Source organism: Protopterus annectens, chromosome 3.part1, assembly GCF_019279795.1.
Source record: "Protopterus annectens isolate FY-2018-M chromosome 3.part1, PAN1.0, whole genome shotgun sequence".
NCBI lineage: Eukaryota > Metazoa > Chordata > Ceratodontiformes > Protopteridae > Protopterus > Protopterus annectens.
In genome coordinates, this window is record NC_056732.1 from 1,246,862,781 (window position 1) to 1,246,885,143 (window position 22,363).

At 38.7% G+C, this 22,363-nt stretch overlaps 1 protein-coding gene across 1 annotated transcript in view; it reads right to left on the reverse strand.

Moving 5' to 3' along the window:
• Positions 1 to 14,144, reverse strand: part of LRRC24 (leucine rich repeat containing 24) — a 4,153,240-nt gene extending 4,139,096 nt beyond the window's left edge. The window contains exon 1 of the mRNA XM_044067308.1: positions 13,680 to 14,144. The gene's annotated coding sequence lies outside the window, so the exon portion shown is untranslated. The remainder of the gene's footprint in view (positions 1 to 13,679) is intronic.
• Positions 14,145 to 22,363: the final 8,219 nt, after the last annotated feature.

Below are 22,363 nucleotides of genomic sequence, written 5' to 3' on the forward strand. Positions count from 1 at the left end.
CAGTTCTGGGTTTCCGTGATTTCAAAAATTCGACTTTATAGCTTTGAAATAGTTAATTTCAATACTTCAGTATTTTGAGGATATAAAGTGAATCCATACATATATATATATGGGCCTACTTCATAAGATTGACAGACCATTTGATCGACATTCATTTGGTCGACAGTTCATTTGGTCGACAACCAGTATTCAAGGCACTTAACAGGGATTTGCCCCCCTCCCCAATGTTGTGCGACCCTGGAGTTGATATATATAGTTAGGGGGGTGTGGGGGTCACAGCCCCCCACATTGGGGGGTGGGGGGTGAAACAAATGTTTTTAGAAAGAGGGTATCTGGAATTGTTAATACGTGGATTTCAGGATTGCTTTTGTATAGAAATGACAGATTTGCACCTATTTTATGTTCAAAAGATTCAGTCACAGTAGAAAAGGAGAATGCTGATATCAGTGTAGATGGTGAATATGGAAATGCCTTTATTTCAGATTACAATGGGGATCCCTATATTATTAGGGATTTAGTTCAAAAGGAATCGGATACGTTTTCCAAGTTATTGGATATGAACTTAAGATTTGATGTTCCTCTGAAATTTATTTATAGGAAAGTTAGAAAGGTCAAGGACCTTTTAGAGAATAAACATGGGAAGTTAGTCAACAAGAAGGTTGGGGCTTTCAAGTGTGGAGCATGCCAACAGTGTCCTTTTATATCTAATGTTTCAGAAATATTTATTAGTAGCAGGGGCAAATATATACGATCTAAGTCACATTACAATTGTGATAGTAAAGGCCTTGTCTACATTGCGATGTGCAGGAATTGTGTGGCATTTTACATAGGTAAAACTGAAAGGTGTTTAAAGAGAAGTATATATGAAAACCTTTATTATATTAAGAGGGGTTACATTAAAAATGCCTTATACAAACATACCCAGACATGTGAAGCTGCTTTTTTTACATTTTTTGTGGTGGATGATGTGCCTATGGATAAAAGGGGTAGACCGTGGGAGACTAAGTTGGAATACAGAGAGGTGTACTGGCAACTGGTGTTAGAAGCCAGTAAGTGGCCAGGCATGAATGAGATGATCTCCCTCGCCCATATCTTGAAGTTAAGAGCAGCTAAGCTTTAGACTTATATATTATACCCCTGTGTTTTAGTCACATGCTGCATCCATTTTTAACATTTTAATATTTTTAACAATATGTTTGCATCCATTTATTTATGTAAATAATTTATGCTGCTGTGTCTTTCGGCTTTTCCTGGTAAGGGGTCACCACAGCAGAACTCCCGTCCGCTAATGACTGGCAATAGATTTTTACGTGTTGAGTTGCCAGCTCTGACGCACAACCTTCAACGAAGGTACACCCATTCACGCATGTCTCCACACAGAAAACGCTCTAGCTGAGAATTGAATAGGACAACGTCATACTGTGAGGCGACAACGCTACTGCAGCACCACTACCATAGTATAGCTTATGTAAATAATTTATATATTTCAAATATATTATTTACATTACATATTTATTTAAAATATTTAAAACATTTACTGGTTGTATTTGTATGTATTTTAATATTACAAAGTGAATGTTAGGAACTTTTTACACATGTAATACTGTAATTAGGTAACTGAAGGGTTAAATGAACTAAGGGTTTTATTTTTAATTAATTGTTTAATTGTTCTTTGGTAAGGGTATATAAGAGGAAGGTGTGGGGTTTGTTTTATCTGATGAAGTGGTGAGACGAAAACGAACTGGTTGTGTGTCAGCGTTAATCCTGTTTTTTGTGCTGTGGCTTGCTGTGCAATAATAAACTATAATCGTGGTGGAAACAGCTATCCAGTGCTCTTTTTTTTCTTTATATTGGTTTTGGCATGAGCATTTTTCCTTTTGAACTTGTTTACATTTTCCCTCATGCTTTTGGGAGACTTGATGTATTGTTTTGCAAATTTTAGCTGGGCCTGGATGTTTTTCTGTGTAAGAAAAGGCTTCTGTCTTGCAACTCTACCCCACAGTCCAGACATATAGAGAATACAGGAGATTGTTGTCACATGTAGTACACAACCAGTACTTGCCAGAAATTCCTGCAGCTCCTTCAGTGTTGCTGTAGGTTTAGTGGCAGCCTCCCTGACCAGTTTTCATCTTGTCTTTTCATCAGTTTTGGAGGGATGTCCATTTCTTTGCAACATCACCGTTGTCCCATATTTTCTCCACTTTTTGATGACTGTCTTCACTGTGTTTCATGGTGTATCCAATGCTGTGGAAATTTTTTTGTACCCTTCTCTTGACTGATACCTTTCAACAATGAGATCCCTTTGATGTTTTGTAAGCTCTGTGCTAACCATTGCTTTTGCTGTGGCAACTGAATAAATATCAGGAAAATCCTACTAGGACAGCTGAACTTTATTTGGGGTTAAACAGAATCTCTTTAATTTATGGCAGGTGTGTACCCAAGAAGACTGAATGCTGTAATTAAATCAAAAGGTGCTTCAACAAAGTATTAGTTTAAGGGTGTGCACACTTATGCAACCAGCTTATTGTACGTTTTATTTTTTATATTTTTTTTTTATTGAATTGTACAGGTTATAGGTCACATTAAAGGTGGGAAAAATTTTGAGATGATTTATTGCGGTCTCATTTTTTTATATCACAAAAACCTGGCATTTTAACATGTACACACACACACACACATATATATGTGTGTGTGTGTGTGTTTTTTTTTTTTTTTTTTTTTTTAGTGTATGCATCAAGTGGAATGAGTTGTATTGTGTATGCATCTGTGAATTCTAGGTGTGGAATATGTGAAAATTTGCTTTTTTTTTCAGCATAAATATGGTACATTAAAGGCTTTTTAAGGGCAGTGCCAAATTCAGGCAGAGTGTGCAGATACTGCTGATGCTGTGGTTGTTGTGTCTTTCGGCTTTTCCCGGTTAGGGGTCAACAAAGCGGAACTCTGGTCCACTAATGATTGGCAGTAGATTTTTACGTGACGAGTTGCCGGCCCTGACACACAACCTTCAATGAAGGTACACCCATTCACACATGTCTCCACACAGAAGACGCTCTAGTTGAGAATTGAACAGGACAAAGTCTTACTGTGAGGCGACAACGCTACTGCAGCACCACCACTGCAGTACTGCTGATGCTGTGATTAGAGTTCATAAATTCTTTAAGAATAGGAGGTTAAGACAGTGCGTAACAACAACTATTTATACTCCTGATCAAAGACATGTTTTTATTACATTCCACTAGGTAGGTCCTCCTAAGATCTTTAATGCGGCATGGTGGCTTAGTGGCATGATCGCTGCCTCACAACCAGAGACCAGTTTTTAATTTGGTATGCTCTCAGAAGACTGAGAAATGCTCTCCTCCTCCTTGTTTTTTCTCAGGGTACTCCAGTTTCCTTCACCTCTAAAAAGCATGCTGGTTGATTGCTTACACTAAACAGTCCACATTCATGTTCGAAATTCCATTGCACTTGTGCATTAAGTGAGGAGAAAATAGTCTGAAAATGACCACTTCACTTACCTGTTTGAATACATAGAGAATAAATGAAAAAATACACATATACACATATTCTTTCATTCCCTGACTGTTGGGTTGTTGAACAACTGGAGCCTATCCTAGCACTTACTGGGAACAAGGCAGTTAAACTCATCCTGAATTGGCACCAACCCCCTGGGATGCATATACCTCAACACTATTGTGCATTTGCATACATATGTGGGTACACACACACACACACACACACACACACACACACACATGTATACACACACACACGCACACACGCACACGTACACGCGCACACACACACACATGCATGCACACGTGCACGCGCGCACACACGTACACGTGCACACTCGTACACATACACACACACGCACACACATACACATGCACGCATGCACACGCACACACACACACACACGCACGCACATGCATGCACATACATGCACACACACTGTCACAGTCATGGGCAGTTCAAAGAGTCACTAAATTCATTTACAAATATTTGGGATGTGGGAGGAAAGCACAGCACCTAACCCATGCAGATACAGGAAAACAAGGCAGACTTTGCACAAATGGCACCCCATCAAAGAAACACACTAAAGAAACAAGCACTGTAAGGTAGCACTGCTAACCACTGCTCCACTGTACATCCCCACATATACATACATACATATTTATTCACACACAAACAAGCATACACTGAATGATGTGCACAAGTTGAAACACACATGAACACACTGCAGCACAAGCACTTGAGCACACACACACACCCACAATAATATGCATTTTATATATATATATATATATATATATATATATATATATATATATATATATATATATATATATATATATATTGCATTCACTCATGCCATTGAACCAGTTCATTTATCCTAAGTGGTGTGGAATGTCACACCTCTAACAGCCTACATACATCTAACATTCCAGAACATTTTCTGAAAAAAAAAGGATAAGATAAACAAAAGAACAGCGGAACTCCGGTCCACCAATGATTGGCAGTAGATTTTTACGTGCCGAGTTGCTGGCCCTGATGCACAACCTTCAACGAAGGTACACCCATTCACGCATGTCTCCACACAGAAGATGCTCTAGCTGAGAATTGAACAGGACAACGTCTTACTGTGAGGCGACAACGCTACTGCAGCACCACCACTGCAGTACTGCTGATGCTGTGATTAGAGTTCATAAATTCTTTATGAATAAGAGGTTAAGACAGTGAGTAACAACAACTATTTATACTCCTGATCAAAGACATGTTTTTATTACATTCCACTAGGTAGGTCCTTCTAAGATCTTTAATGCGGCATGGTGGCTTAGTGGCATGATCGCTGCCTCACAACCAGAGACCAGTTTTTAATTTGGTATGCTCTCAGAAGACTGATAAATGCTCTCCTCCTCCTTGTTTTTTTCTCAGGGTACTCCAGTTTCCCTCACCTCTAAAAAGCATGCTGGTTGATTGCTTACACTAAACAGTCCACATTCATGTTCGAAATTCCATTGCACTTGTGGATTAAGTGAGGAGAAAATAGTCTGAAAATGACCACTTCACTTACTTGTTTGAATACATAGAGAATAAATGAAAAAATACACATATACACATATTCTTTCATTCCCTGACTGTTGGGTTGTTGAATAACTAGAGCCTATCCTAGCACTTACTGGGAACAAGGCAGATAAACTCATCCTGAATGGGCACCAACCCCCTGGGATGCATATACCTCAACACTATTGTGCATTTGCACACATATGTATACACACACACACACACACACACACACACACACACACACACACACACAGGCACACGCGCACACACATGCATGCACACGTACACGCGCGCACACACATGTACATGTGCGCATGCACACTCATACACATACACACACACGCACATGCACATGCATACACATGCACGCACGCACACACACACGCACGCACATGCATGCACATACATGCACACACACTGTCACAGTCATGGGCAGTTCAAAGAGTCACTAAATTCATTTACAAATATTTGGGATGTGGGAGGAAAGCACAGCACCTAACCCATGCAGATACAGGAAAACAAGGCAGACTTTGCAGAAATGGCACCCCATCAAAGAAACACACTAAAGAAACAAGCACTGTAAGGTAGCACTGCTAACCACTGCTCCACTGTACATCCCCACATATACATACATACATATTTATTCACACACAAACAAGCATACACTGAATGATGTGCACAAGTTGAAACACACATGAACACACTGCAGCACAAGCACTTGAGCACACACACACACACACACACACACACACACACACCCACAATAATATGCATTTTATATATATATCTATCTATATATCTATCTATATATATATATATATATATTGCATTCACTCATGCCATTGAACCAGTTCATTTATCCTAAGTGGTGTGGAATGTCACACCTCTTACAGCCTACATACATCTAACATTCCAGAACATTTTCTGAAAAAAAAAAGGATAAGATAAACAAAAGTAAACATTTTAAAGACAGTAAAAGCTATTAAAACTGTACAAATTGCAATGTTACAGATAAGAAGTATTCTTTGCAATTATAATAGTCAGTCCATTCATAGTCTTTCCATAAATACTGTAATACCTTATAATGCAAACAAAACCAAAATATTTTTGCTAAACTTTTACAATTTATCGTATATTAGAAACTGTATAACCATATATTGTTAGAACATTTTGTCAACGAAATAGAAGCTTCCTAATGACAAGAAATTCCTCTCTCAGTGCATATTTATTGAGATATTTACAGAAATATGAAAACATACGCTTAATCGTATAATTAACAGAATAAATAACACTGAATATTTCTTAAGATGTGTAACTTACAGTGCAAATTTCAAAGGGTTTTCTTCAGCAACATCTAAGGTTTTACCTGATGTCATGCAACAGTTTGTAAGTCACTTGTTTTTTGAAGTTGTCGTTTTTCTTTCAGCTTTTCCCAGTTAGGGGTTGCCACAGTGGCACTCCAGTCTGCTTATGATTGGCAGTTGATTTTTACGGTGCCGAGGTGCCAGCCCGACACCCAACCTTCAACGAAGGTATGCCCATTCACGCATGTCTTTTGAACGCCACTCGACCGCGGGGAGGACATGCAGACTCCACAATGAAGGCGCTCCAGCCGAGAATCGAACGGGAGAACCTCTTGCTGTGAGGCGACAATGCTAACACTGCACCACAGCGGCTTCTACTCACTTGTTATTTGAAGTATTAAGTACATATGGAAATATTGTTTATTTTCATAATTACTGTCAAACAGCTAACAATAATCAGATATAGTGCGATTTAAAAAGACACCGACAATTATTTTTTTTTCCATTTCCCACCATGGCATATCACGCCATAACCCTTAATAACATGCAGAGCTCTTAATTATGAAAATATGAACATAAATATGAAAATATAAATTAGTGATGAACAGTGATTAATTTTTCTAATGCAATAAATCCTAGATTAACAACCTTTGTGTAGTTTTGTTAATGAGCCCTTGCACTTTCTAATATTGACTATTATTAGCTGGTAAGTCATTTAGTAAATGAAGCCAGTCCCAGAAAGATCTGGACACCACAGGGAGCTAGCTACTGGTGTAAACTAAAAGTATACAAAAAGGCACTATAGGCTTGAATGAGTTAACAAGTAAACAGAAATTAATAAATATCATTTAATGAGATGTATATCTAAATACAGAGTTCAGAACTCAGATATTTGATTACTTCATTTTAAAATTTGGTATGTCAGTAAAATGATAACAGACAGATAACAGCCTCTTGTAAAGCCACCTTCAATTAGCCTGAGTGACAGAACTAATCTATACAGGTAAGAGTAAAACTGAGCCGAATGGAAACTACCATTGGCAAGAGCTGGACAGTAAAAGGAAAAGCTCTGTTCCAAAAACAGTACACATGCTGTTCTGTTCTGCAGGATGTTAGAAAGGCAAACATTCCTGTGTGAGGAGGCTGACTACACCAAGTCAGATTACTACAGAAACAGTCTCCCTTAACTCATTCACTCCAATGGTGATCAGGAAGTTTGCACTGTAACTTCCAAAGGGCAGAGCTTAAGCTTCTGACAGAATCAAATTATGTCCTCACATTTCAAACAAATGTTCATATCTCTGAAACCATGGGACTTATGAAAGAAGTATTAATGGCAAACTCTTCAGCACAAACTATTTTTACAGTGGTAGTATTCTTCAGGTTCTAGGTCTTAAACCAAATGTTATAATTCACAGTAAACACAGTAACTATTACATTTGTAATATTTTGTAAACAAATCAAAATATGTTAGCAACTACTCGTTGTCCCGGTCCCCTTCAATAACACACATCACACCAAATGACATTTGACGACCTTTATTAAATTTCCATAACATAGCTTTGATCACCAACTTTATTAATTACAACTATTCATGATATAATTGATTCTAAATACAGCATAACATCCTTGTAATGTTAATCAGGGCAGCATACCTACTCACCCTTCCCCAGTAAGCAGCGTCCATACCTCTGCTCGCTTACTTTACTTATAAAGCAGCATCCCAACTCACTTCATACACCATCCATTGAATTGCCTTCCACCAAATAAGCACCATCCTTACCTCAGCTTGCTTATCTATTCAGCAAGCTTCCTCTAACTACTCATTTCCTTCCCCCAGATCCATGAAATGAACATCCAGACATCAGAGGGGGAACAGAAGAGAGCAGTCCTATCCCTCTTCTCTGCCTACCCCCACTGATAAATAACCCTACTCCCCACCAACAAAAAGAGGGAGGGTGGGTGGGTAGCAAGTTCACACCAAAATGTGATTGCTTAACCCAACTACACTAGACTAAACCTCTTAAGCCCCTCCCCATCATTATCTCATTTCCTCCCAACCATCCCTGCCTCCACTTAACCCTTTCACCTCCCCAACCCACTTAACTCCCCCTAATATTAACCTAACCCCCCCATGAAGATGACCCGGGACAACCTAGCTTGTTTGGCAAACTTCATATGTCAGCAGCATTTTATTCATCTTGCTGAGAGCTTTCATATGAGGCTAAGGAGTTCTGTCTGTGGTATTTGTTGTTGAGATATTTAGAAAAATGTGAAAATTATATCTATGTAAATTAATATCATACAAACAACAGTTAATATCTCTTTAGCTGCATCAAACAGAGGTCAAATATTAATTCAGTTGAGTTTGCCATTGTTTAAGCTTTAAGATGAAATCTTTTAACACCTTGTACATAACATGGTTTTGAAATTATTGATACAAATATGAACAAGCAATAGCTGACGCCTAGGCATCAGTAGGAGTTAACTGCAGATGCACCTGGAGGCATCACTCGGATGTAAGGAAGAAGCGGTACTATTTACATCCATACAGCATGTACCACTAGTGTAAAATTCTAGACACTCCTGAGCCACAGGTGGGCATCGTGTGCACTGCATGCAGAAAAAGCTGCTGACTATTCATTTTTGATCACATAACTTTCAACTATGTATTATTTTACAAAAATCAAAGTAGGATTACCCAAGCATGTACAAAAAAAAAATTTAAAAACCCCAGCAAACTCTAATACAGTCAAGTTACAAATAAATCTGACAAAAAGGATAACCCACAAAAGATTGTGATACTTATCTGAAGCACAAGCCTGCTGCTTATCTCAACAAAGTTACGCATAGAACAGAGGGAGTTTGCTGAAAAGAGTGATGAGAATAACTGAGCAGTATTAATGGCCAGAAACCGTCGAGTTATGGGGGGATCTGGGTGTGTTGAAATAAGCAGCTTCAGTTACTCATGTAATATATAGGAAGCAGCAGTCATGGTTCAGAATTTTTTTGAAGGGAGAATTCTATTTTTACACAGTGTACTGAGCAGCTTTACTCCTCCCTCAATGCTTTCTCCTAATTAACATTAACTGTGACTGGCCTATAGTATGGACCGTTATCAAGACAGTTTGACTCCCTGATGTACATCACATACAGGATGCTAATATCACACATTGTTAGCTGCAGATGATGTGTGGGAGATATCTGCAGTGTAATATTTGTGTAAATGGTGATATATGTTAAGTTATTTCTGAGTAACTGACACAATATGACCTTTCAGTAAAACGTCATACTATGGGATAACCATAGCATTTTTATGTCTTCATTGTCAACTAATGCTTTTCAGCACACTTTCATTCCATTACCACAATCCATCCATCCATCCACAACTCCATTTTCCCATGTTTGTATATGTGGTCAGGGTATTACTTCAACAGTGAATCATCTAGAGCCAAGGTTCACACTGCTTAGTGGCTATACCTGCCACAACTGTTCTTCCATACCACACACTCGCCTGAATACTCACACCTATAGCCAATTTACTGTACCAAATCCAACTACTGCATGTCTTTAGAATGTGGGAGGAAACCACAGCACCTGGAGGAAACTCAAGCGAACACAGGGAGAACATGCAGACTCTGCACAGAAGACACCCCAGCTGAGAATCAAACTGAATAACTTCTTGCTGTGAGGTCAAAACACTAACCAGTGCAACATTACCACAATGATGACATTCAATCGCTCTGCTTCAACTATCATCCAGTTAGTACAGGAGTGAAGGAGGTAACTCTGAAAGTTCATTCCTCAATGGCCAACTGCTTTCCTTTGCAGAAAGGGGGAATTTTGTGATGAGATTACAAAAATCACAATTAGATAACTTTATTATGTAAGGAAGCATGCGTGGGCATTAATTAAAAAAGAGAGAGAGAGAGAGGCATATTAGATGGATAGATCGAGATATAGACATATTTGCATCTGTGGGTAGAGTTCTCAGGTTTTCACAGCCACTGCCACCATTTGCTGTCATTCTGTAACTTAAGGATGGCGGGGTGAGCACAGAACATATCAGGGAGGGGGCTGGCAGACTTGCAGTTAACAATGCTGTGCTCTTCAAATGTTAACCCGCTATAAAGACAAATAAGTTGCTCATTTTGAAAGTTTGCTGCAACTATAAAGCACCTTCATTATCTGGGCGATAGGAGAGAAATGTATGGTTGATTCCAGCACACAAAGCTGGACTGCATGTTGCAAAGTATCACGTCTGTGGGAAACAGGGCGAGAAATGGAAGAGGAAGGGATATGGGTAAAACTACACACAACAACAACTATTTAACCTAATGAATGCATTTCACTGGTAGAAATATATTTCTGTCTGTAATCATATAATATAAAATAAACTATTATTGGATTCTGAAAAAAAAGTGATGCTGTTTAAACAAGCACTGGTTGCAACCTGACAGGAGAGTGTGAATGTGAAAAATATTGTTCATTGACAGAGTGCCTGGTCATGTATAGCAGAAGAATGTTAAATAATTCTAGGTAAGGAAATGCACAGCAGTGTTTGAACTACAGGGATAAGTAACCACTGCTATGGGAAGAATAAATAAAGTGTTTTACTTTATTTGTTTGTTCTTGTGGAACAGATTAATCTGGTTAAGGTATTGCCCCGTTCCTGCAAAGTCCTGGGGAGATAAATGTTTGTTTTACCTATTATGGACCTTTTGCAGATTAACATAAGACAACCAATGGTAATTATAAATATAGATATGCATTTATACAGAAATGAGACAATTATTGTTTATGACAGCATATGTCATTGTCCCTGACTGCATGTAAGGGACAGAGGAAGCATTTGGTTGCAATACTTAAAACATATATAGGTATATAAATTCTATTCATAGCTTAAGAACACTGGTGATGTCTACTGTGAGTATCATAATAGCATAAAAAAATGCATAGTCTGCTAAGTATGCTCTGCAGATGTGTTGGTTGGACTGCTGAGGTTGGATTAGTTTTGAAGCTAGGATTCTTAAACTTTTTGTTAAAATGGCAGACCTACTATGTCTTAAGTGTCTGGTTTTGGAGTGACTTGGGATATGTTTTCAAAGAATAGTGGGCCATTTGTTTAAGAAACCAGAAACACATCCCAAGACTTTTCAAAGGTGCCGTGTGTTCCTGCACCTTCTAACCTGCCACCATAGAGGCCAGCACTAATATCTAAGGTGTAGTTAAAGTCCTTGTGCATTTCAAATCACTGTGGTCTATAAACATTCAGAAATGTTGATGAACACATGACTATTCAATAGACTTATAAAGGGTGAGTATCACAAGATCTCATACAACTGCACAGCATATGCACAGATGTAGGTAAAAAGACAAATGAGAAACCTGAAGAAAAAATGAATGTGATATGCCTTTTATTTCCCACATGGAAGCACCTGAGTCTCTACCTTTATGTCATTCAATACTTTTTAAATTGCTTGCAAACTACATATAGTGCATGCAGCCCCATGGTTAAATTAAAACAAAGGTTAAATAATATTCTGCTTATGTGCTAATGTAGTGTGAGACCCAACTATAACAGTACTTTCAAAGGTGTACCCCCTATGCACTGCTATGGTCCAGAATCAGGGAAGGGATGTTCCTTCTCTCTCAGTTGTCCCTGAATATCTTTCCTCATACATCCACAAAGGGTTACAGATGCCAGTTTGTAAGTCAGTAATTTAAATTGGGGCGGTATTTAAAACTGTCCCTGACTTTTTCCTTAGTTGCTGTCTATGTAAATAAACTCTTAAGTGCTTTACTGGACTTCAAAACTGGTAAGACATTTCAGCTTTTATGTTTTTTGTAACAGGTAGCACATAGAGTTCATAAGACTCCATGCACTACAAAGTGTTATGATTGGGTCTCGCTGATCATAATCCATTTTTGTGTGTTCTCTACATGAATGCCAAGATTCACCTTGAGAGAAAAACATGGTTAGAATCATAGATCCAATCATAAGCCTCTATGTTATACAAATTCCTTCTTTCAAATATCAAGAAAACATTCTAACTAGATCTGGGCATTTCAGCACTGACGTTGTGCATATCCTGTTTGATATACAGGCTCTTAGTGGTTGATATCGTACAGCAGTTAAGTTTCAAAATGCATTTTCACATTCGTTCTAGTGACGTACATTTACTATACAGAATATCTAGTAGTTCAGACCACATTCTACTTGACATACTGGTGTATTAATTAAGTACTCCCACACCCAGTGTTAAGCAGAAAGTAACTATAATTAAAATCTGCTTTTCATAATGAAAGAGATTCAGCCTTTGCCTGATGGGCTGCTAAAAGTTTAAACACTCCCATATTCTCTGGTCTATTCATGCATCATTTAAACATCAAGGGGTAGAGTGTGAGAGGGAGGGGGAGAGGGGGAGAGAGAGAGACAGTGTGTGAGAAAGAGAGAGAGAGAGAAAATTTTCAAAACAGAATTCTATCAAATTACTTTTTTTTAGGAAGATATAACACCATAGACTTTACTGTCCCATCATTAGCATTTAATATAGACTCTTCTGCACGGATTTTTAGGAGAAGTAATTTAGTTCCATTTTGCTTTTCTTGTAAGTCTACAGTGTATGTACTTTGACTGTTGCTGTCGTGGTCTGTCATAAGCTGTTTATTTTCATGTAGGAACAATCAAAACTTATAATTAGTAGTATCCTTCGACTCATTCCTCATGCATATAAATAAATGACAACACATCCCAGTTTCAGCCTCTGCTTTTCACCTGTTGTATTCAAACTGCTGCCTTAATTTAAAGGAAATCACAGTATATCAGTAATATGTGAACTGGAGGCAGAAGTTAAATTACTGAACCACAAAGTCAAAGATGTCAGATAGAATTCCATTAGCAACTTCTCTACTTGGAAGCTGCTTAGAGTCTGAAAAAGTCACTTAACAATCCCATATTTCTAGGTTATACTTTAAAATGAGGCATTTATTCATTATTTGTCATGTCTCAAAAATCTAACAAAAATATATATACTAAAAAAGTGCTTTGCATTTCTAATGTGTCGAAATAGTCATTACTGTGTGTAACAGCTATTTGCTATTTTAGCAGAGTATAAGGAAAGTCTGTAATCCTACTCTCGGACTTTATATCTCTGGATGCTAGTGAAGTTCACCAAACAGCTATACAGAAATCATGAGAAATATAAATCACCATAATGTTTATTTCTAATTAACCCTTAGAGCTCCATTTTGATGATAACATTATGATAAGTTTTCCAGCACTTCATAATAGGCAAAACCACCTACCTGAATTAAGAAGAGGCAGGTAGCAGAAAGAGGACAATTCCCTCATAACAGTTTCAAATCCAGTTGCAAGTGGGGATGTGCTGCATTGTTGTTATGGGCACTTATTATCCACGAGGTCTTCCCGATTTCACCCAAATCTGTTTACACATCAGCATCCCACGAGTGATGAATGCCTTCTGTGCTGCCTAACCTCCATCCAAATAATTCCAATGAACAGAAATCTAAACACTTCTTAGGAAATAATGGTGAACAAAACAAAATTCATTCAAAACAAAAGTCATTCACTGAAAAGTAATAATCCTTTATGCTGCGTTTTCTACTCATCTTTTCATTATATGTCTAGGACTCTCTTGCTGCTTAAAACATCTTTGAGAACTGCTAAATACAGCTTTGATTTCCCATGCTGACACGCACTAGCTAGACTCAGTGCTACTCCTTGCTACTGTCTCTCTCAACACACTTATCCTTGCCTAATCCACTCTAACAATTCCAAAATCACTGGCTATCAACTGCCTGCTTGCCTTCTAGCATGATTGGTGCCACTGGATGGCATCAGCACTCCGCATAGCCAATCACAGATGTCTGATGTGATGTCAACACTCTCCCAGGGCTGAGACTTGACTGCTCAGTGTGTCTTTGGTTTGCATGGAGAAAGCATGCATGCAGAATACAGCAGATGCTTAAAAGTTAGAGCTCGTTCAGTTCATTTTAAGGAAAATGCTTTCAAATATAAAGACTTCTGAGCTCCTGGGAAGCTGCCTTTTGTTTTCAGTACACTATTGTTCTATCTTTATGGCAAATCCATTACATGTTACTTGCACGAGATGTGTGCAGATTTCTAGTGTTATATACTACTTAGATACTGTCCTTCTTTTACACAAAAGAAAGGAAATCAATTAGGTCCAGAGTACTGAAACAGCATCTTAACAAAAAGAAAAATGAAAATAAAAGTGGTACATTAGAAACTTATACGACAGCTCCAGGAAGGCCTTGGAAAAATACAAAAAATTTACAATCAACATTCTTTTATCTAGTATCACAGTAAGTACATACATAATTGTAGAAAAAATAGTAATATTTCAGAATGTTAACTCAAAAACTCACAATTAATACATGAACCTCTAATAATGCACTCAAGCTTACAACAAAGGTTCCATTAGATATAAACACGTGTTTTGGTCTTATTATGACCTTGTTAACAAAATATAACTGAAAAGATAATAATGCACTACTTGTGCAGATCAAGGCACTCTTATTGAAAACAACCAACCAGAAGTAAAATTTATTTTTAAAATAACATTTATAAAACCAAATGTGGAACTAATGTGATAAAAGGAACTGTCCAGTAAATTTTGTTCAACTGTTTGCCTAATGAAGCATTTTCTACACATTTTAAAAAAATATTTTAAAATCAAACTGTGATATTGCTGTGATAAAACAAACTGCCCTGTAAACTTTGTTTATTTTTATGCCACGAAGACGAAATTAGAAAATATTCATAAAGCAATATTTTAAAACTGTGGTATTGACATGATAAAAGCAAATACCCAACAAATTCAAGTTTTGAGTCCTAGTGGGGAATTCATTTATTTACAGTAACTTACAATGTAGCTTCTAGATTTTTTTCCTTACTGCAGATGTAGGACTGTATAGGTCTGCAGCAGTGCAAGTACTAGTATTCCTTGGTACATTCAAAGTCACATCATATTATAGTATGCCCCCAGTGAAAGTTCTGAAAGGAATGTTGCTTTTTTTTCAGAGGTCACAAGCATGGGTTCTGTTAGCTATGGATGTTAACTGAACCCATCTTTTGTGAGAAAGTGAGGTAAGACAGATATATAGACTTTAGAGCAACGGTGGTCCTGCTACACATGGGTGGGGCCACAACTGACCCTGGGAACTACCGACCAATAAGCCTGACCAGTCTGATCTGTAAGGCTATGGAGCGAATCATTATGGAACTCATAAATGGAGAGATTGGGAACCTCCAGTCACTGGACCCCACACAGTTCGGCTTCATCAAGGGCAGATCATGCCTCCTGAACCTGGTGGATTTCTTTGAGACAGTTACTCAGGCTATGGATAAGGGAAAGGAGGTACACACGGCTTACCTTGACCTTGCTAAAGCATTTGACACCATTCCCCATTCAGGTATTATTGATAAGCTCACCAGCCTGGGCATAAACCCTTACGTCACAAGATGGATGGCAAACTGGCTCTCAGACAGATCCCATAAAGTAAGAGTAGCGGGATCTATGTCCGAATCCAGACCAGTAATGAGTGGTGTGCCTCAGGGCTCTGTCCTGGGGCCCCTCCTGTTTGGCATATACTTCTCAGAAGTACAGGCAAGCACGGAAGGGCTGTGGCTGACTAAGTTTGCGGACGACTGTAAACTGGGTGCTATAATAGAGTCTCCGGCCGACATGGAGATCCTCCAGAAGGGCTTAAATGAGACCGATGCATGGTGTCAAAGCCATGGTCTCAAGCTAAATGCAAAAAAATGCGTAGTAATCCCCTTTGGAAAAAACAGAGTACCTCGCAAACTACAACATAGGAGGTAATCCCCGAAATCTGAAGAAGAAATAAGGGATCTAGGGACCCAAGTAGATAGTCAGCTTTCCTTTGATAACCATGTTGCCAAAGTGGTTAGAAAATCCTTCTATGTGACCCATCTGATCACAAAAGGATTCGCATCAAGATCTATGGATGTAATGGTGCCCCTCTACTCTTCCCTCATCAGACCCATTATTGAGTACAATGCACCAATTGCAATGTACCTGGCTAGGCATCTCCAGCAGCTGGAGAGACCACAGAGGTACCTAACCAAGAGGATTACTGGCCTCAAATAGTTGCCCTATGCAGCATGATTGAAAAAGCTAAGAGTGTTCTCTGTTGCATACCGCTTTCTCAGAGGCGATCTCTGTCTAACGTACAGAGCCATGTCCAACCCAGAATTGTTGAACATGCTCCATCTTAGCAAAACCAAATCTAATCGAGCTACATGCTCTAGGGATATAAACCTCAACACAACAATGAATAGAACATGCTGGAGGTATAGATTCCCTTCGCAGAGACTTCCCTTACTATGGAACAGGGTCCCGATCTACATAAGACAGAGCCCCTCACTATCACTCTTTAAGAGGAACCTTGATGAGTGGATGGGTAACAGAAAGTTCACACCGGGGATCACACCAGCAGCACTACTAGATAGGGGCCAAGGGTACTAGCTGCTAGTACAAGGGTCTAGGGAACTACTAAAGAGGCAGTGAATACCGCACAACGTAGCTGGGCTATAATATGCCTTTGGGCAGATAGCCCAGTACCAACCTATGAACCTATGAGGTACCAACTCATTTAGGGATGCAGTCACAAACTCAGTCTTGCAGAGCACTCACAATTATGGGCAATCTGAAATATCATCAAGTCACCTTGAGAGATGAAATACCTGAAATGGGTGGCAGTATGCACACTGACACCCAGACAATCTGGTGAAAAAGATTTGGGTTAGACAGGAATAAGGCAATAAAAAATGAGGACATCCAGCAAAGAGATGGATGGATTGTGTGAGAGAAGGCCTGTAACAGTCAGGTATGACAATCGAAGAAGCTTGGACAGTGGCATTAAATAGAGGTAAACAGTGACACCTTACTTTTCATCTAAAAAAATATGAAGGGGGGGGCTGATGATTTTGACGATGACTATGGGTAGTGGGAGGGGAAAAAGGAACCCTGGTCAAAAACCACTGCAGACACACAAGGCAACATGCAGGCTCCACACAAAAAGCCCCTCAAATTAGACACAACTGTAAAGGCCACAGAAGTACCGCACAAAGAGGACTACTGGCCTCAAACAAATGCCCTACACTGACCACCTCAAAAAAACCCAGCTTTACTCCGTAGCGTATCGCCTACTCCGAGGTGATCTCTGCCTAGCATATAAACCTATGTCAAACCCAGAGCTATTGGACATGCTACACCTAAAGAAATCCCAATCCCTCTGAGCTACACGTTCTAGGGACCTAGACCTTGTCACCACATTAAACAGGACATGGTGGAGGGATAGATTCCTGTCCCAGAGACTTCCCATACTCTGGAACAGGCTACCCATCTATGTCAAGCAAAGTTCTTCATTAGCACTCTTCAAGAAAAATCTTGATGAGTGGATGGGAAATAGGAAATACACACCGGAGATGACTTCTGTGTCTCTGCTCGACAGTGGCACAGGAAAATAACTTTCTTGGGTGGCGTAAGCCAGGGAACCTTGTTGGCTAGGCTTACGTAGGCCCTTGGGCCGATAGCCTAGTACCTACCTATGAACCTATGAACTAAAGGACCAAATAGTTTTACCGTACTTGCCTGCACAGCAGACTAATATATGTATTTATTTACTTACTTAGCATTTGTTAACCAGGTAAATGAACTGGTCCAAGGACCATTTTTAGTCAGAAACTGTGACAGAGAGGTCAAGCAACACAACTAAACATACAACAGAATGTAGATTTGCATAGGAATTTACATTTGTGTGCATATGAGTTTGCTGCTCAAGTACGACATGTAGAAATGTTGACATTCAAAATGTTAACATCCACAAGCTGAAGCATACAAAACAAAAGAAAAACCACACACATACACCATACCAACTGTCACCAAACTTAACCCTAGTTCTAACCCTAAATCCAAAGCACTCACACAAGCACCAGTATGCGTGCACACACACACACACACACACACACACACACACACACACACACACACACACACACACACAAACACAAACACAAACACCCAAACACACACACAAAACTAAAGCTATTGATTTTACTACCCGTACTTAAACCCTGCCTCACAAAACCACACTTACCTGCACAGACGTAGTACTCTGACATTTGATGATCATACGCTTGACATCTTCTAATGTTAACAAAGGAACATTTCAGTGAAAAATACTGGTGTTATACTTTACTGACCAGATAGGCATTTGACATTGTATAATGTAACCGTGTGTGTGGGTATGTGTATAGATAAAGTACCTAAATATGTATATATATATATATATATATATATATATATATATATATATAGTTATAGAATATATACACACATACATGCAGAGAGAGAGAGATAAATAACTAACGTGTATATACAGACAAATACCTAAAGGTATGTATACACACACACACACACACACACACACACACACACACATATATCATATATACATACACAGAAAGAGAGAGTGATAAATATAAAGGATTCCAGTTAACTTTGTTAAATCGATGTTTACTGTCAAAGTGAACTGAAGTGCATTTTTTATATGTCTTTGTTTTCAAATGCCAGAAGTGTTGATGCTGAGAACATCAGCTTTCCAAATAGTGTGTGGGGTTTGCTTGCATGCAGGTTACGTGAGATGTTTATTAATGATAAAACTTTTGGATATACTGAAAGTTTCAGCACTGGGGAGAATTGTGCATTTGGATGTTTAGTGTTTGTGGGTTAGAGTCAGAACAGCAGCTGTGTAAGGGGACAGATATACTGTTGTGATGATGTGGTTATGTTAGGTGTGCGTTTCTGAGTGCCTTGTATAGTTCTGAGGTGGGATTTTTTTTTTCCTTTTTTGTAAGATAATATGCAGAGTTAGGGTTAACATGTAAGAGTAATGTGGTACAGAGGTGAAATCCATCTTATCCATCCTTACTCGTGTGCTATCCTTAATCCTAACACTGTCTCTGCTCCTAGCCCCAAACCTTACATATTACCTTATTAAAAACATTTTCCGTAAACGTGTCACTATTTCAGCAATGTATGTTTGATGGTACTGTTACATGTTACTTTTTTTTCACTGATCAGAAAAGAAAGAAAGGCATTTTCTTTCCTTTTTTGATCAGTATAGGCTCAATATTTTTTATTTTTACTTTCAATTAGTTATCAATGTTGTCTGAATGGATACTCTTGAACATTAAAACTAATGGATATATTCAGATATAAATACAGATATAATCCTAATTGTAATTTAGAAGTTGAAAAGCTATCCTGCAGCAGAAAAAGGAAGGAGTTGCCATAAAAGGGTAACGTATGGCATATGTTTGATGTTATTGATCATACATGATTGGTTTTAAGTCATCACAGGATTGTATTTTATGATTTAAATATCTTTTACTGGAATGTAATGACAGATTACGATGACATTCTTTGGAATAAAAGTGCTTAACTGATGTTCATACAATAAACCGATCTAGATGGGTGCACATAGTCCAGTGTGGGTTTTTACTATCTTGCAGCAGTGTTGATATTTATTAAGACAGAGCTGTGATATATACAGAATTTCAGAAAATGATAGGGGGAATGGAATGTAAAACTGAAGACACACATGATGAAAATGAGTAGAGATAAGACACTTGTAATGACAGCAAATGGGGAAATCAAAAGAAGCTGAAAATGAAGACAGAAGGAAAAATAGTGGAACAGGTTAACAGCTTCAAGTATCTGGGAGTGGTGATTAAGTAGAAAGGAAGTCTGAATAATGAGGTCAAAACTAGAACCAGAGGGTCTGCAGCCAACTGGCATAGAGTGTCATGGGTAGTGGGTGACAAGAATGCCAAAGAAGCTGAAAAGTAAGGTATACAACACCATGGTGTGACCGATAGTACTTGTATGGTACAGACATCTCAACACTGAAAGCAGAGTAGAGTAGCTGAGGAAGCTAGAGGTGATGGGCATGAAGTGCTTGAGAAGTGATAGGATGCACACCGTGGGACAGAATAAGGAATGAATACATCAGAGCAGAGTCCAAAGTAGCTTCAAATGCAGAGAAAGCCAAAGAGTAGGCTGGCATTTAATGGGCACAAGTCAGAGAAATTAATCTTGGATGGGGTGCCAACCCATCTGGGGATTCACTCACATACTCAATGTTACAATTATGAGCAGTTTGAAATATTACCGATTCACCCATGGCACATCTTTGAGAGATGAATGCCTGAGATGGGTGGTAGAATGCGTACTGTGGGACAGACGAAAGAAATAAGGACATCAATGCAAAAGCCAAAGTAGCTCCAATTACAGAGAAGGTTAAAGAGAACAGATTAAGGTGGCACGGGCACATGCAAGAAAGCAGAAGACTATCTGTTGAATAAGATTTGGGACAAACAGGAAGAAGGCAAGAAAAAATGAAGGCATTCAGCAAAGATACGGATGGATTATATGAAAGAAGACCTGCAACAGTCAAGCATTTCTGTCAAAGAGGGTTGGGCAGTGGCATTAAATGGAGAAAGATTGTGACAGTTGACATGACACCCCAAACCAGTGTACAAAATGGGGAAAAGGTGGTAGTTGATGATAATGTTGCATATAGAGATAAAGCCCTGACTATGGCCCAGGTTACCTGGCTGGATTCACTTAGTAGATAAGGCCTCTGATGAGCTTGCAAGAAAGGATAGACATGCACTCAGCACACATTATTGTCAGTCTGGTGGAGGCTGACATGTGGTAGGCCACTGTCCTAAAGTGAAGCATGCAAACTGGTTGAGACTCTGCAGAGCTAAAACACTACACTAGCATGTCTGTCCTGGACATCTATGGGTGTGTGCAGGGGAGGCAAATTAGGTCATGTAAGAAAAAAAAAACACTATTTAGCAGCAATATGATGCTGCAACAAGTACCTCAATCTCCAAATTGGCCTTAGTCATTGGCTGGAGTTAGTCTGGGGAGGAAAGGAAAGGAGAGCAGACAGACCCAGAAGACAAGGAGAGGGTCTGGGAATAACTGATGGTCATCTGTGGGGAGCCAGAAAAATAAAAAAGATCATATTTACTGTTTGTTCCTCTACTGTTATGTTGAGTTCTCTCACAAGTGTACTATGTGCAACTAAATCACTGATGCAAAATGTATGCATTCATAAGGGTGACTTGGTTTGAAAGAACCACAATAGCAAATCATTCTCTAATCTCACACAAGACATCCAAGGTGTGGCGTTCTGAAAGGGTGAAGATGGATGAAAATGTAGTAGCTTTGCTGATAATCTGAAGAGATGCATTACTTAAGAAAGCTGAATGGGTAGTTAATGTCTTGGGATATAAGCTTTAAGTTTCCTACAGAATGTCTTATTATGCTAAGAACAGAAAACATTGCAATTAGCTGACCATTTGGAAAAGGGTTTTTAGTTTATTGCACGGGCCATGCTTCCCTTTTCAGAAAGAAACAAACAACTACTGATCAGTTTACCTCAAGGGTACTACAGTCCATCCAAGCACTACATTTGTTTTTATTTTTGCCTGTTTAGGACAAATAATCAGTGGCTAAACAGAATAATTTAAAGTAAATTCAGAAAGCAGCTTAAGCATAAAGGGGGAATCTGTTTTTAAAGATACACATGTCTTATGGAAGAGGATTCAAAGTTCTTTGCATAAATGATAGAATCTTGAAACAGAATATTCCAGGACAAATATCCAAATCTTCCTTGACAAATATCAGAGTTATCTGAACTGACAAGCTCAAAGAGAGAGTAGAACAAAATTTAAATTTCAGGAAAGAGGCACTGGATGTTCAGATGTCAAATCAAAAATAAATTCAAGCCATTCTGTGGAGAAAGGAGGCTCTATTGGCAAGTTAGCAAAAATGAGAGAAGATGAAATAAACGTTGAATAAGCAAAGCCTGTTTTAAAATGAAACAACTTACTGCAGAACTCCCAT